Below are 17,475 nucleotides of genomic sequence, written 5' to 3'. Positions count from 1 at the left end.
TTCAAGGAGGATGTGATTTTAATTTACTGAGGACGAAGCGAAGAAGATAAGAAACTAATTAACCAATCCCACGAAAAGGATTCTACCTGGACACGAGAGTTTTCACAACGCGCAAGTCTTTGCGTTGTGGACCATTCTTAGTGCTCAAGGAGAGTTTGTTGACAGGTGAAATAGTTCATTTGAAACATGAGCCAAAAAAAAAAAAAGAAAGAAAGAAAGGAGGCAATTTCTTCTTGACTTTCATTGCCCATCAAAGCTTTTGAGAATTCAAAAAAGAGCTTTGGAGCAACCACAAGAAAGCTGAAATAGCTATACTAATATTATGTAAAATAAACTTTAAAACAAAGTATGTTACTAGAGATAAAGAGGGCATTTTGTAATAATGATAGGGTCAATCCAGCAGGAAGATATGATAATTATAAATATATATGCAACTAACAGAGCGCCAAAATACATGAAGGAAAAACTGACAGAATTGAAGAAAATAGAAAAGTCAACAATAGAAGATGAAGATTTCAATAATGGACAGAACAACTAGACAGATGATTGAAAAGGAAATAGAGGACTTGAACAACACATAACCAACTAGACTTAACAGATATAAACAGAACACTCCACCCATCACAGCAGGACATACATTCTTCTCAAGTGCACATGGAACATTCCCCAGGATAAACTACATACTAGGTCATAAAACAAACTTCAATAAATTTAAAAGGATATAAATAACACAAAGTATGTTCTCTAACTACAGTGGAATGAAATTAGAAACAAATAAGTGAAAGAAACTTGAGAAACTCACAAATATTTGGAAATTAAATAACACACTCCTAAGTACCTAATGAATCAAAAAAGAAATCAAAAGGAAAATTAGAAAATACTTTGCGAATGAAAATGAAGACACAACATACCAAAACTTATGGGATGGAGCTAAAACAATGTTTACAGGGAAATTTACAGTGGTATGCCTATGTTGAAAAAGGAGAGAGATTTCAAGTCAATAACTATCTTCTACCTTAGAACTCTAGGTAAGGAACAGCAACCTAAACCTAAAGAAAAGAGAAGGGAGGAAATAATAATAAAGATTAGAGTGGAAATTAGCAAACCAGAGAACAGAAAAAACAATAGAAAAAATTCCATGAAACCAAAAGCTAGTTTTTTGAAAAGACGAACACAATCGACAAACCTTTTGCCAGACAAGCCAAGAGAAAAGACAAACTAATAAAATCAGAAAAGAAACTGTAGATATTACTACAAACATTACTAAAATAAAAAAAAGCATTATAAAGGAATAGTATAATTGCATGCCAATAAATTAGATACCAGATGAAATGGACAAGTTCCTAGAAAGACAAAAACTACTGAAACTAGCTCAGCAAGAAACAACCTGAATATACCTATAAGTAAAGAGATTAAATTAGTAATCAAAACACTGTCTACAAAGAAAAACCCAGGCCCAGATGGCAAGTGAATTCTATCAGACATTTAAAGAACTAATACCAATTCTTCACAAACTTTTCTTAAAAAATAGAAGAGAAGGGAAAACTTCCCAATTCATTTTATGAGGCCAGTATTACCCTGACACCAAAACCAAAGACATCACAAGGAAACTACAGGTCAATATCTTTTATGAATGTGGATGCAAAAAACTCAACAAATTCCTAACAAACTCATTATATATAAAAGAATTATGTACCATAACCAAGTGGAATTTGTTCCAGGAATGCAAGGTTGGTTTAACCTCCAAAAATCAGTGTCATTAATATACCATATCAATACAATAAAAAACAAAACCTACATGATCATTTCACAAGGTGGAGAAAAAGCAGTTGACAAAATCCAAACCCCCTTCATGATAAACACAGTCAACAAACTAGGAATAGAAGGGAACTTCCTCAATCTGATAAAGGGCATACACCAAAAAAACCTAACAGCTAACATCACACTTAATGGTTAAATACTGGATGCTTTCCCCCTAGGATTAGGTACAAGACAAGATTGTCCACTCTCATCAGTTCTATTCAACATTGCACTAGGGCTTCAATGGCTATAATGGCTATTATGAAAAATGCTGCAATAAACATTCCAGCCAGTGCAATTAGGCAAGAAAAAGAAATAAAGGGCACCCAGATTTGAAAGGAATAAATTTTCTCTATTTTCAAATGACATGATTTGTATATAGAAAATCCTAAGGAATCTACTAAAAAACTATCAATTGGAACTAGTAAATGAGTTCAGCAAGATTTCAGGATTCAAGATCAATAAACAAAAAAGAATTATGTACCTCTATGTACTTGCAATGAACAATCTGAAAATAAAAATTTTAAAATTCGTTTAAAATAGCGTCAAAAAGAATAAAACACTTAGGAATATACTTAACAAAAGAAGTGTGAAACTTATACTTTGAAAACTGCAAAATGTTGTGGAAAGAAATTAAGGCTCTAAAGAATTGGAAAATCTCCAATGTTCGTGAATTGGAAGACTTAATATTGTTAAGACGGCAGCGCTCCTCAAATTTATCTGTAGCTTCCACACAATCCCTATCAGAACGCCAGCTGACTTCTTTGTAGAAATTGACAAGCTGATTCTAAAATTCAGAACTGAAAGGGATCCAGAAGTGCCAAAACAATCTTGAAAAAGAACAAAGTCGGAGGACTTGGTCTTCTCAATTTCAAGAGTTACTACTAAAACTATAAACAACAATGATTAAGACAGGATGGTACTGGCATAAGGACAGACATATAGATCAGCGGGGTAGACTAAGAGTCCAGAAATAAGCCCACGAGTCCATGGTCAGTTGGTTTTCGACAAGGCTGCCAAGACCATTCAATGGGGAAAGATCTGTCTTTTCAACAAATGGTGCTGGGGCAACTCCACGTGCAAGAAAATAGAATTGGACTTTCACGTCACACCGTATATAAGTAGGAACTCGAAATGTATCAAAGGATTACGTTTAAGAGGTAAAACTGTAAAACTCTTAAAAGAAAGCACAGAGGTAAATCTTCATGATCTCAGATTTGGCACCGGATTCTTATATATGATACAAGCAACAAACGAAAGAAACAGATCAACTGGACTTCATCAAAATTTAAAACTTTTGTGCTTCAAAGAATACTATCAAGAAAGTGAATGCCCAGAATGTGAGAAAATATTTGAAACGTATATATCTGATAAGAGATTTGTATCTAGAATATATATTTAAATATCTAGAATACGTTAAAATCTAGACATAGATATATGTATCTTAATACATTTCTCTAAATTATATGTCTAAAGTATAAAATATATAATATATATTTATAATATATAACTATATAAAATATATTTATATTAACAACAAAAAGTTGAACTCTTACAACTCAGTAACAAAGACAACCCAATTAAAAAAACGGAAAAGGGATCTGAATAGACATTTCTTCAGAGAAGATGTACAAATAATCAATGAGCACATGAAAAGACGCTCAGCATCGCAAGCCATCAGGGAAATGCACATCGAATCCACAATGAGATACTGCCTCATATGCACTAGGATGGCTACGACAGAAAGAAATGATAACAATTATGGGTGAGAATTTAGAGAAACTGGAACCCTCCTAAGCTGCTGGTGGGAACGTAAAATGGTACAGCCACGTTTGGAAATCGTTAAGCATACAGTTACCACGTGACCTGGCATTTCCTCCCCTAGGTATCTACCCTAGAGAATAAAAACTTATATACACACAAAAACTTGTATAATGAATGTTTACTGCAACATTATTCATAATAGCCAAAAGACGGAAACAATTCAAATGTCCATCTACTGACAAATGGATAGCTAAAACGTGGGAGACCCGTACAATACAGTGGAATATTATTTGGCAATTTAAAACAATGAAGTGCTGATGAGAACCTGCTGTATAGCACAGGGAACTCCACTCCACTTCGCTGTACGGTAGAAACTAACAACACTGTAAAACAATTATACCCCAATTAAAAAAATAAAGGAAGTGCTGATACATGGTACAGCACAAATGAACCTCAAAACATTATGCTGAGTGAAAGAAGCCAGCACATATATGTGAACACTGGTGATGTGGTAATGGCTACGTATGTCTGTCCGTGTGCTAAAGAAAATTAAACTGTACAATTTAAAAAGCTGAATTGTATGGTATGTGAATGATATCTCAAAAAGCATATTTTGAAAGAAAACACAACTTTGGGCTCTTTCTCAGAAATGGTGACCCACTGTTTCCTGAGCTGGAACGGTTCCTGAAGATTATCCAGTGCAAACTCCTTACCTTATGGGTCTTTTCAACCTTTCTCTCCCATTCCCGTTTACATTCAAGGAGGCCACTCACCAAAAAAAAAATGGAATTTTCTCCTGTGACAAAGTCTTTTTTTTTTTTTTTTTTGCCGTACGCGGGCCTCTCACCGCTGTGGGCTCTATCATTGCAGAGCACAGGCTCCGGACGCGCAGGCTCAGCGGCCATGGCTCACGGGCCCAGCCGCTCCGCGGCATGTGGGATCTTCCCAGACCGGGGCACGAACCCGCGTCCCCCGCATCAGCAGGCGGACTCTCAACCACTGCACCACCAGGGAAGCCCTACAAAGTCATTTTGATTGTAAACATGTAGTTTAGTTCCCCTTGGCAGCCCCAGGTCAGTGGGGAGCACAGTGAAACATCTCTGCCTTTAATCAGCTGGGAGGTTACTACTTGACTGGTGTATCTGAGTATTATAGTCCACACAGTATTTCCTAGTGAGCTATCCCCATTATCAGTCAGATCTTCATCTTGATCAATTAAAGCACCTCAAAAGAAAAGAAAGAAGAAGAGAAAGCTAGGAAGGAAGGGAAGAAGGAAGACAGGGAAGGAGGAAGGATGGACAGACGGATGGATGGACAGACGGACGGACGGACGAAGGAAGGAAATGAAACAGAAATAAAGGAGAAAGGAAAGGAGAAAGCAAGCAGCTCTGACGGACAGCCACAACTCCTTCTCCTACTGCCAAGATTTTGGGTCATGTCCCAAGTTCTATTATTCAGCTCTGCCTCTGAATCATAAAACTGTAAAACTGTTAAGGGACTTGTATGATACCCTAACACTGACTCTCATGTTATACAAGAGGAAACTGAGCCCCAGAGAGAAGGAGAGACCTTCCCACAGCATAGGAATAGTACAAACGGCTGAGCCAAACCTGCATTCAGGTGTCCTGGTCCTAGACCATCCTCTCTCCACCACACCAAAATCCAGCCCTGACCCTCCTGAATGACTCGGGAGTGAAAACTACACCTTCAAATACCCGACCAACGGGATGGAAGGAAGGAAGCGTGGAGGGAAGGAAAGATGGCACTGAGACAGGGATAACATGGGATCTTCTGGCAGGAGATTAGAAATATGAGATGACAGACTGATAAGAAATTCTCACTGTTAACATCAAGCTTGAGTCATTGGACCCTCTGCTTAGCTCTCTCTGCTGTAAGGTGCTGGGGGTTCTTTGGGGGGTCTCTGTGACCACCTCAGGACCAAGAGCAGACAAAGTCCTGTCTTACAGAGCCTAGAGATGGAAGTCCTTCCAAGCGGACCGTCATCCTCCAGTGCGGGGGGGGGGGTTCCTGCTCGCTGGGACACAGGTTCTCCTAGAGGGCAGCTGCCCATCAGGAGAACATTCCCTCCAGGGTCATGCACTGTAGGAGTCGGGAACCAGGGTTCTGTTGAGGTCAGGCACTGCCACCCTGCGACTCTACTTCCTCTAGAAAATGGGACAGGCACTTTCCTGCCCCCAAACCTGTTATTTGTTATGCATGCACGTGAAATGTCCACACTGGGAGAAGCACACTGACATCCCTCCGCGGTGGGGGGGGGGGCAGGGGGGAGAGGCAGGGAAGGCAAAGGGGGGCGGGGTAGCCGTATGCGAGGCAGTAGGGCTGGTGGCCGCTGAGAACGTGAGGCCATGTCTGGAAGGGGCAGTCCCTGCTTGCTGCAGACAGCTGTTGCCAAGTGGGAATACAGGCCAGCGTGGCTAGAGTTTCCAGTTTTTAAAGATAAGTAGGAAATCAGATTTTTATGTGAACTCCTCCAATTATTAAATACTGGCAGCGAAAAGCACTACGCCTGCCAATCAAAACGTTTGTCAGCTGCATCTGGTCCGAACACTTCCAGTCTGCAGCCCGGCACTGCCCCCCATGGCCCCCCACACAAAGTTCCAAGGGAGTCGTGGGTGGGGAAGCTCAGCAAGGCTGTGTTACCAAGAGCAGGCACCTCGGAGTCCACCAAAGCTTGACTTGGGAACTTACACAAAGTACCCAAACTTGCAGTGGTATTAAATTTCTTCAACTTTCCTGTAAAAGGAGACTGATAATAGAAGTTTTCCCATTGGGTTTCAAGGATGAAATGAGATGCTCTATGGTAATGAACCTCAGCTAGGGATCAATAAATGACAGAGATGCACACTAGGCCCTACCCAAATCTCAACAGTGGAAAGGCCCTGGGGCATCAGCTGATCCAACCCCACCAAGTGAGCACCTGTGCTGTGCTTGAAAGCCTAGACACACGGGGAACTCACCACCTCCCAAGACAGGTCGTTCCACTGTCGGATAGCTTTAGATGTTAGACAGTGTTTTCTTACATCGAGCTGAAATCTGCCTGTCTTGACTTCTTTCATTCTTAAATAGTAGCTCTGCCATCTAGGATTATAAAGATGAAGCTTAATCTCTTTCCCACATAGGAAAACTTTGAAGGAGACGATCACACACTCATGTCTCCTATTTTCCCACCTAATTCTTTACTTTTTTAAACATTTCAGTTCCTTTAGTTGTTCCTTGCCAGTGAAAATAAGAAAACCATCAAATTACTTAACACTCACAACCCGGTGGGGCAGGTACCCATTTTACAGATGAGGAAAATGAAGTTTGGGGGACAGGTTAAGGAATTTGCTCAGAATTCCTGTCTTCATTGTCCCTCTTGAAATGTAAACTAAACAGTATGACTAGCACCCCCTTTATTCTGAACCCCGTCTATTTGTTAATGCAGTTCAAGGCTGGGTTCCTTTTCTTGGTGAATGTGGAGTCAACTAGAAGCCTGAAGTCTTTCTCGCATGTGTTGTCTCAGCCGCCACCTCCCACAGCCCGTAGTCCTAGAGTGGTTAGCGGGTTTTGCAAGCCAGATACAGTCCTTTACACTGATTCCTGTCAAATCGCATTTGGTTAATCCCAGGTCACAGTTCTAGTCAGCTGGACATTTTTTTGGAGGGTGATTCTGTCACGTGACATGTGCATCTTTGCCCCTGATTTGGCCCCTTTGCTCCGTGTGCCCTTCGTTTCCTCATTAACGCCCAGGAGGCCAGGTGAGACTAATATAAATTTTAAAACCTCATGTTTGGGCTTCCCTGGTGGCGCAGTGGTTGAGAGTCCGCCTGCCGATGCAGGGGACACGGGTTCATGCCCCGGTCTGGGAAGATCCCACATGCCGCGGAGCAGCTGGGCCGGTGAGCCATGGCCGCTGAGCCTGTGCTCCGCAACGGGAGAGGCCACAACAGTGAGAGGCCCGCGTACCGCAAAAACAAAACAAAACAAAACAAAACTCATGTTTGTTTCACTTAGCAAAGACCTCTGAGCACCTCCTACTTGGCTGGAGCCATCAGGGTGAGCAAGACAGTCGGTGCTGTTCCTCACAGAATGGGTGAGGTGAGTGCTACGTGAGGGGGGGGGTCAAACCTAGATTGGGGGGTCTGAGGAGCTTCCCAGGACGGGTGATGTTTAACTCAAGACCTGAAAAATAGGTGCGAGAACGCTGGTGCTGAAGAGTGAGGGAGGGGTGGGGAGGGGTGGGGAGGGGTGGGGTGTACCCGGCAGAGCACCCCTGGTCTAGGCCCCTCTTACTGCTCTCTTCCCATAGTGCTTTACAATATGACTAGTTGTAAACTATTTTATTTGTATCACTAATTGCAGACCCTTGACAGTTAAGGGGATCATCTTTGGACTTCCTCCCCTGCCCAGCGCAGTGCCCGTCACCATGGTAACTACTATTGACTGGTCCCCCTATAAGCGTAGGCACAGTGCTATGGATATTACCTCACCGAATCTCCTGACAAATGCACAACGCACCACTCTTCTGGTTTTACAAATGAGGAAACCGAGGCTCGCAAGATGGTAACAGCAGCAACAGTAGCAGCAGTAACAGGTAAGCAGTGCACACGACACGCCAGACACTAAAACTAAGCACTTTATATGTATAAACTCCTGATGGGAAAGGGGGCTGCTGCCTTCTCCACTGCGTACTAGTTATATGACTAGTTAGATGGGCAGTTACTCAACCTCTCTGTGAAAAGGAGATGAAAATGATAGCGCTGCTTCCTAGGGTTATCAGAATGAAATCATTAACCAATACAGGTGCCTAGGATAGCACGTAACACACAGTGAGACCTAAGAGTGAACTGTTATTAAGGAATCTGTACAAAGACAAAGCCTTCTCATGTATCAGAACAGGGACTGAATCTAATTTGAACCCTGGATCATGTTTTCTCAAATATAGTTTATTTACATATACACTACTATGCATAAAATAGATAATCAACAAGGACTTACTGTATAGCACAGGGAACTCTACTCAATATTCTGTGATCTAAATGGGAAGAGAATTTGAAAAAGAACAGATATAGGTATAAATGAATCACTTTGCCGTACACCTGAAACTAACATTGTACATCAACTATACTCCAATATAAAATAAAAAACATAATATAGTAATTGATATTTGACGAAGGATGGAAGAGAGGGGCATTGATTGCACTAGTAAGTCACCAATCGTGAATAGCACAGTCAGTTAGCCAAGATGACTGCCAACACAACCCAGCAAAAATGCACTGGATGCCCAAACAACAAATATTTAAATAGTAAAGGAAAACTAAAGAGTGTCCAAACTGCAAGGATCACGGAGATCAAAACTAGGGCACCTCCTCGTCTCTAGGCGGGGTTGGCATTTCATTACCGTCGTTAGAGAAAGTTATGAAACGTCAGAAACTTAAAGCCTTTTCAGCCTGAGGCGATTTCTCCTGAAAAAGTCCCTTGCTCATTTTTCTTAAAAAAATTACACGAAGGAGATTTTTAAAAAATCCTTAAAAACCATAAAGTTTTGATGGACAATCTTTCACACGTTCTGTCTGTGGGGCGGAAAATGAGAGGATATGGTCGATTTTATTGGATTTTTATTTGGCCTTCACTGCCATCTCGAGATTTCATAATTCTACCTCAGTCACTAATTTTTCCTGGTCTTGGGTTGTGTCCAAGTGGCTCAGTCAAGAGTATGTTCATTCTGATTATTTTTGAGGATTTCTGTAGTTGTACTCAACGCCTGGTGACACAGAACAGTGTTACTGCGAGCAAAGCTCAGCTGTGTGGCTCTCAAGAGCCGGCACGCCACATTTTTTTGGTATGGAGCCTAGAGAGTGTCGGGAAAAGCTCTCTCTGAAGGAATGACCTGGACGTTTAATGGGCAGGTACCACCAAGGGCTAAGGGTGAAATTCCTAGGAACACGCTAGGTGAACACAGGGCTTGAGGCAAGGGCTAAAGAAGACGTGACACTCCCGACTTCCAACAAACCCACCACCACAGGTGGCTTCTGTCCCAACCACATGTAAATGTTTCCTACAATCAAGGTCCCTTGGTGTCTAATGACAAAAATGTCTCTAGAAGGGAAATGTGAAACGCCAGGGCTTGAAGATATCAAGAGTGTCTTCCATCAAATTTTCAAGTAGCTGGAAGGAGAATGGATAAGAGTTAAGTCACTCTTCTCTAAACTTTTGCCCTGTGGTCCTAATCAGCTGTTCTCCATCCCCACCCCCGCCCCATGATGGAGAGAACAGATAGTCTCCTTCACGCCTCAGCCTTAGAAGAAGCACAGCACCAGCCTGTAGAGGGGTCTGTTTCCCAAGGAAAACTCCAACCAACCATGTCGTCGGTGTCTATTTTATAATCCTAGCAATATGTGTTTCCTCTTTTTCACAACTTCATCAAGATGCAAAAAAAAAAAAAAAAAAATCCAGCAAAACCTGACCTTGTATTAGATGTTTGATGAAGCTGTATGCAGAGAGGCCAGAGAATTCCTAGGAATTCTTTACAGAGGATCGTTTGAAGTAGAATTCTGCAAATACAGGTCAGCCTCAAACTGCCACCTCTTTAGGAAACCCACCTGGGCTTCCAGACGCGTAATCCAAAGGCTGAGAGTCCAAGCTCTGTTCACCCCAACGTGTTCATCTGTCTCCTGGGCAGATACATCAGGCAATGATGTGAGAAGGATGGCAAACAAGATCTACCACCCAACCTGTCTGCACTGGCTGCTTCCTGGGGGTGCAAGGTGTCTAGTACACTTTCTTCTCCACAACTCTGGGCTTCAAGCAGCATCAGGCTTAGTCCCTGAGACCAAAACTCTGGGAAGCCATTCTTACGGGAGTATTCGTGCTAGAATAAGCAGAGGTTTCAGAAAGTAAGTGGAAGAAGCCATGCATTGAGGATAGAGATGAAGTGAGTACGGGAGGTGAGGGGAGCAGCTTTGCCAATGGGCAGCGGGAGGGGTGATGAGTACCTGTTGAAACTGACTTTTAAAACCAGAGAAGACCCTGGACAGTAACCAAGCAATAACAGATAATATCATAAATTTGCTAAGAAATCCAGACCTAAAGAACTTGGCCAACCTATGGCTAAGTGGTCTATTTTTTAAGACGGTTTCTTCGTTGTTTGTTTTTTTTTTCTTCCTACAAAATGTCAACTGTTTTAGCCTGCTTTTCCTCAGAGGAGAATTTTGATGAATGGAAAAAAATAGTTTCTCTTGAAAGTTTCTCTCACAAAAATACAACAATGATGCCACTGAAAATGTTTCAGAGGCTTTGAAAATCTGTTCAGCCTCTCTCTCTCTCCCCATCACGGTTCTGACCTGCATGGAAGGCGGCGCGTTGACAAGGCAGCCAGGGATGCAACTGAAAGCACAGAGACCTCCTCTCACTTTGGGCTGGGGGTCTGACACCCTTCGCGCATCCCTACCTTAGAACTGTTATCACCACCCGGGAAAAAGTGCAGATGGGGAAACTCTGAGTACATCTGCAGATCACTACTCTTTTCCTCAACGTCCCTGCTTGTTTCATGGCCGTGCTGATTGGACTTGCCACACACTGTGGCAAACTGGGCAACAGGCAACCACTGCTCAGCCGCTACCCAGTGAAGCAGTGCTGCCCCAGCATCCTGGGCACGCCCCGCGGTGCGCCGGACCCGGGTAGGAGTCCAGGGTAGGTGGTGTTGGAGCAGAACGATCCATACAGCCTCAGTAAGTTCTATTGCGGGGCTCAGTAAGGACCATTAGAGGCTTTCTCTTCAGTCCCTGGAAAGACGCGCTTCTGGGCAATAGCTATTATTTTAAGAAGTTCAACCTGTACCTTTTAAAATCCTCATAGATCTATTGTAAGTCATGGTCCTAGAAAGGAACCAGGGGCCTCCAAAACCCTAAGATGCCGCAACTCTGCTCTTCGTACCTTCCACAGAACGGGAGGGCCCTGCGGGCGGCAGGTGTGTGACCCATGTCTACAGACGGACGCCATCTGCTGACTGCAGCTCCTGGGTCACACCTATTTGTGGGAAACCCCATGTCAGGAATGTGAGGAGTGTGTACTGCATAAACCCACACATTTTATGACGGGTTGTAGCCACATCAACTCGAGGAGAGGGGTTATTTCCACCACCACGTTCTCGCCAGGCCTCCGTTTCAGGAGTGGCGTGCAAAACACACCACGGGTGCTTACGATTGGTGCTGTTTTCTTAAACACGAAGTCCAGAAATGACCTGTCTCAACCTGTTACAATCTTAGTAAGTTTACCTGTTTACACTTTAATAAGATTGAAACTTTTAAACTTACGGTCCTGAGTTCCACAATAAGAACTACATTTCACTTCAGACCCATTAAACACCTACACACACTCATATGTATTTTACATATATGTGAGTATAATGTATATATGTTGCGTATTTTATAAAATGGAAACAAAAGATGTTAAAAGTTCCACTAAATGTTTACCCTTACTTTTTGCAATATACTTGGATATTTTCCATTTTATTCTGTTATTTTGGGGGGGGGCCCCGCAGCTTGCGGGATCCTAGTTCCCCAAACACGAATCCAAACCAGGCCCCCCGGCAGTGAAAGCGCGGAGTCCCAACCACTAGACCGCCAGGGAATTCCCCTGCTTAATTTTTTTAAATGCTGATGACAGACCACTAATTTGATTACACAGCCCATTGATGGTTGGGATTTTTAAGAGCCCTGCTCATCTTGGTAAACAGAATGATGTCTCTTTCCCTTGCCACGTGAGCTGGAACGCAGCGATGAAAGAGTGGGTGCCCGAACAAGTTCTGACCCCATCAGGCAGCAACACAAAGCTGTCTGGGATCGGGATTTGTTTCCCTAAGGCCTATCACTCAGAAGAACACCCCGAAACCCATGTAACCTACCATGCCTCAAAAGAAAGAAGACAACGTTGAATTTGAAATTTAAAAGAATGTAATAACTGTAGAATGTATACTGTCAAAGATGAACAGTTGGTTCCTAGTTTGAAATCAATAGCTGAAACTGTAGCATCGCGGAAACAGTCGTAACCTTGGGATCTGACCTGGATTCTCATCCTGGCTTGTCATTTTATTCGCTCTGTCTTGAGCAGGTCACAGCGCCTGTTTTCTCATACATAAAATGGAAGAAATAATACCCAAGTGGTTTATCTCAGAGAGTTATGTAAAAGCCCTTCAGGAAAACCCGATGTGTTGAACAAGCGAGTATGTTGAATCCTTTTCAGAATATCTGCACCTTTAGTATTTTTACTCGTTGGAGATCCCCGAGCCACACAGAGCTTTTTCCCACTAAATACGTTTAGGTGAAGACACAATGATCATTCTCTCCCAGGATATCTGGGTTGTTAGAATTTCTACTACTTTTCAATACATACGCAGTGTGTCTGATCATTTTTCTACCTGAAAGTAAGCTGCTATGCAAATCTCATTCATTTTATACATAAAGGAGAACCAAAGGAAGGGAAATCTGTTGTGAAAATGCTCCAACCCATTTGCTTTAATAGGCGTAGAGAGTAAAACAACCAAGTAAAGAGAAGCAGAAGAGATGAGTTTCTTTTACAGGGAAGAACTAGAAGATATCCACTCAACCACAGCGCAGACTCCCATTTTCCTTTCCCTTTTCAATTATAATGCTTCAAGAGAAGACATTATACTTAAAGAGCCCCGAAAGTCTTGGACCTGGAGAGGGGAAGGGTATATAGGCTGACTTCAAAGCGTGGGGAACTCAACAGACTAAGTTCAAGGTCTTCTTAACTAAATTAGAGACACTGACAAAGTAATAATTACTTTGGAGATGCCATTAAAATCTCTTCTGGTTAGTTTCCTTACTTTACAGGCAAAACTCATATATTAAAATACTAATTGCAATGAAATCCTCTAACTTAGAAAAGGCTGACCTGGAGCCAATTTCTTGCCTATACCAAAAGGTCAGAAAAGAAATGCAAGTGTGTTCCTTTTTCCCTGCAAGGCGGATGAACACTCCCTAAGTAGCCCTGGCATTACCATTCAGCTAACATCTTTTTGTTCTGTAATTAGTAAAGCATCGGAGGGGCACTTTTTGTTTTTCCTTATGACCCAGAATTTTGTAGCTATAATCGCTGGGGTACTCCACTCATTTTCCCAAAAGCAATTTTTAAAAAATGTATGTAGCATTTTTCAGTTACTCTCATTCAACAGCCACTTGTCAAGATCAAGCCAAGGGTGGGAATTTCCTGGCAGTCCAGTGGTTAAGACTTCGCCTTCCAGCGCAGGGGGTGCAGGTTCGATCCCTGGTTGGGGAACTAAGATCCCACATGCCTTGCGGCCAAAACACCAAAACAAAGAAACAGAAGCAGTATTGTAACGAATTCAATAAAACTTTAAAAAGGGTCCACGTCAAAAAAAATTCTTTAAAAAACAAAAAAGATCAAGCCAAGGGTCTATCAGGAGAGGAAGATGATTGTCTTAGAATCAGTGTAATTTACTGAGACAAGGCTCTACTTGGCTATGGGACCTGGGACCAGTTGCCCAGGTGCCCCTACAGAACTCAAGTGTCACTTTCCCTCCTCCCTTCCACCACGACCCTCCAGCTCACCAAGGTGGATTGAGTCCCTCCAATCCATCACCTTCTGTCCTTTCCCACAGCTATGACAACGGTGACCTTGGCAGCAGCCCTACCTGGTGTTCCTGCCTCAGTCTTGACCCCTCTGGTCTCCTCCCGCCACTGAGAATCTGAAGGGAAAAATCTGACCACCTTACTCTGTTGCTAACCCTTTTCCGTCGCTCCCCATGTAGCCTCAAGTGAAATGGATTTTAGGCCCTTTGCTTGCAAAACGGAGAGAAGAAAGCTTCACGGGATTGTTGTGAGAATCGAACAGCATAATGTAAATAAAACCATTTGTTTAAATGAAAAGAAACCACGAATGTAAGAAGTTATTATATTAAGGGAAATTTAAACTTACCAGTAATTTAAATCCCAGGTCCCAGAGCCAAGTAGAGCCTTAGCTCAGTAAATTACACTGATTCTAAGACAATCATCTTCCTCTCCTGATATACCCTTGGCTTGATCTTTCTTTTTAAGAATTTTTTTTGATGTGGACCATTTTTAAAGTCTTTATTGAATTTGTTACAATATTGCTTCTGTTTTATGTTTTGGGTTTTTTTAAAGTAAAGTAGTTAAATGTAGTCACTTGAGTAATTAAATTGATAATTTATCTACTTGAGTAAATAAATTGAAATTAATGCATAATGTCAGAGGTTTGGTAGATTTCTACAAGCTGTAATGATAAAGTGGTGATACTGATTTTTCTGTACATTACATATACATATCAGAGGTTATGTCCAAATCAGTGCTCAGGTGGGAACCATCTAAATAACAGTTTGCTTATAATCCACATGCACGGTGTGGTATCACGCAGACAAAGCTATACAGCCCTGATTCTTTTTCTCAGAACCCTATCAGACTACAGATCTATGCCTTTTCAAAAGAGGTGTCCAATAGCGTTTCTCATCATTACAGAAAACCAAAATGAAACGCCAACACATCTGCAGATGCTTACCAGGGGCAGAAATCGTCCAAACAATAACATGTTCTAAAGTAAACATTCAACAATAATAAATAAGTGATAACCAGTTGACATCTAGTAAGTAGTCACAGCTGTGTATTAGGAACTGGTTGGAGTTATTAGTCCCAGAGACCATCCTGAGTCACAAGAGACCAGACCAGTTTTGCACCCCTGAATAAAATTAAACCTGTAATGTCGTAAATATTCAATAATAATGGAAGCCTGAGACCAAATCTTCTCAGACACAAAATTAATAAAAGAATGAAAATAGGAAATGCATAAAATGTTAGGATACTTGGAAAAGTTACAGCTGCTGAATGAATTATATCATAGCTAACTTGGCTTTCAGTAAAGTGTGATTATGAGACCAATATCACTCTACCGGGAAACAGACAACAAAATCCGTTGTTACTTTCAGAGCAGTGCAGTTACAGGCACCTAGCAAGTGTTCCCTAAATATTTGCTAACCAAGTTAACTGACAAAGAACATTCAGGTGCTCTCTTATGGTCCCTATTATTGATTCACATATCTTTTGTTATTAGTGCTATTTAAAAGTCACGTCTCATAAAGATTTTCCCAATGAACGCATATAATATTCACGGTATTCCAATAACAATGCCCTATGAAACACAATCAGCACATTTTGATATCCTTCCCTCTCCAAGAACAGTCTTTGAAACAGAGAATTTCCTTCTACCCAACCAAGTTGTGCAGGAGTTTTGAGATACTAGGACTTGTACCTTTATGCTAATGTTTGTGGGCTACTACCAGAGAGCAGACGTGATACATGACACCACGGCCAGTACTCACTCCCCCCAGCCTCATACCAGACAGCGAGAATGAGTGATGCCTCTCTTTCCTACTTGGCCTGAAATTCATCCTCACTGTCAATTTCAACAGAGTATTCCACACAGCCCTGTTAATCGCTTCATGTATTCATTTGACAAATATTACCGAATTCTTGCTATAAGCCAGGCGCTGTACCCGGGAGGCACTTTGCAGATAAAAGTAATTAAGGCAGACGTGGACCTTGCCCTCACAGGGCTTAGAATGACTATTGATTTGACACCCAGAGTGATCCTTACTTGCCAGATCTGCTCTATTGTATAGTGGAAGTGGAGATAATTCTAAATAGCTAAGTTTCTCTTCTGTTTTCAAAGGGGCTTGAAGCTGACAGGTTCTGCACACCTACCTACTGGCTGCATAACCCATGAGGCCTACTGAGTAATGTAGGAGTGAAAGATGAAAATAACCGAATGTCATTTCTTAGGGAAAAAAAGAGAAATGGTCTTTTACTCATTTAAGTGTTTGATTCGGAAGGTCAGACCAATTAACCCACAGGAGAAAGTTTTATAAGAATTTTAGTGTAAATGAAATTTCCCCCCATTTCCCCTAGAGAGACAGGAATAAAAGCATTTTCTTTCCTCCACAAGCACCAGAACATAACCTACTATGGGGAGCTAGAAAAAGAGAACAGATGTCTGAGCACATGCCTTTTTCCATCACCACTGGCACACGTCGTGTCTGTGTCTCTCCCTTTAATCCTGCTCCCCCCCCGACCCCGCCCTCTCTTCCCTCTTGGAGAAGGCAGAGCTGCCTTCTCCAAGCCAAGATCCCTGGCCTCCTTCCTCCTCTTATTTTTAAGTGGGCTGGTTGCGTTCCTATGATGGCGATCAGCTAGCAAGTTGTCGCCTCCTCCAGTTCTCTGCCCACCCCACCCCCTCCCCCCGGAAAAGTGCAAGATGTACAAACAGGGGTTTGGCGGAGCAGGATAGAAAAGTGACTCAGTCAAAGCAGGCTGATGCGAGCTAATATGTTACTGCCAATATCACACTACTGTTCTACTGTCTCTAAGACTAACCCTGAATCTGGAAAATTACATATTAGGCTCAGGTAAAACACTCCAAAAGAGATTCCCACCAAAATGTAAGTCTATGGTGCTGCCTTCAATGCAAAGACCCAGTTCTCTAACTCGCCGGGAGGAAGACCCAGGATGTGTGTTTAGGCTATTGACGCTGATGGTTGGTTGTTTTGTTTTTTTAACTTGAGTTTGTGCCTGAGGTGCCTACTAATTTTGCTCCATGTGTTAGAGCTCTAGGTCTAAGGCTAGAGTCTTGTGCAAGTTTTGGAAACTGGCTGGAACAAAACAAGGAAGAACAAAGTGACAAGTCATCTTCCTTATTATTCCTTCCAGAGATCCATTGCTACTGCCACTTTATGTTTCTTTAAGGATTTTATATTTCTTCCCTCTGAATATTATTTCATTGCTTCATTCTCTAAAGAAGGAAAAAACTAAAAAATTATACTATAAAAATTATAACCAGAACATGATTCATTTTTTGTCTTTC

At 42.0% G+C, this 17,475-nt stretch overlaps 1 protein-coding gene across 2 annotated transcripts in view; it reads right to left on the bottom strand.

Annotated features, from left to right (window-relative positions):
* The window catches only part of FLT1 (fms related receptor tyrosine kinase 1), a 170,888-nt gene that overhangs the window by 125,255 nt on the left and 28,158 nt on the right, over window positions 1-17,475 (bottom strand). The window lies entirely within an intron of this gene.

Source organism: Grampus griseus (genome assembly GCF_964374135.1).
Source record: "Grampus griseus genome assembly, chromosome: 18".
NCBI classification, from domain to species: Eukaryota; Metazoa; Chordata; class Mammalia; order Artiodactyla; family Delphinidae; genus Grampus; species Grampus griseus.
The sequence above is the reverse complement of the archived record's forward strand: the minus strand, read 5'-3'. Positions and strand labels throughout refer to the sequence as shown.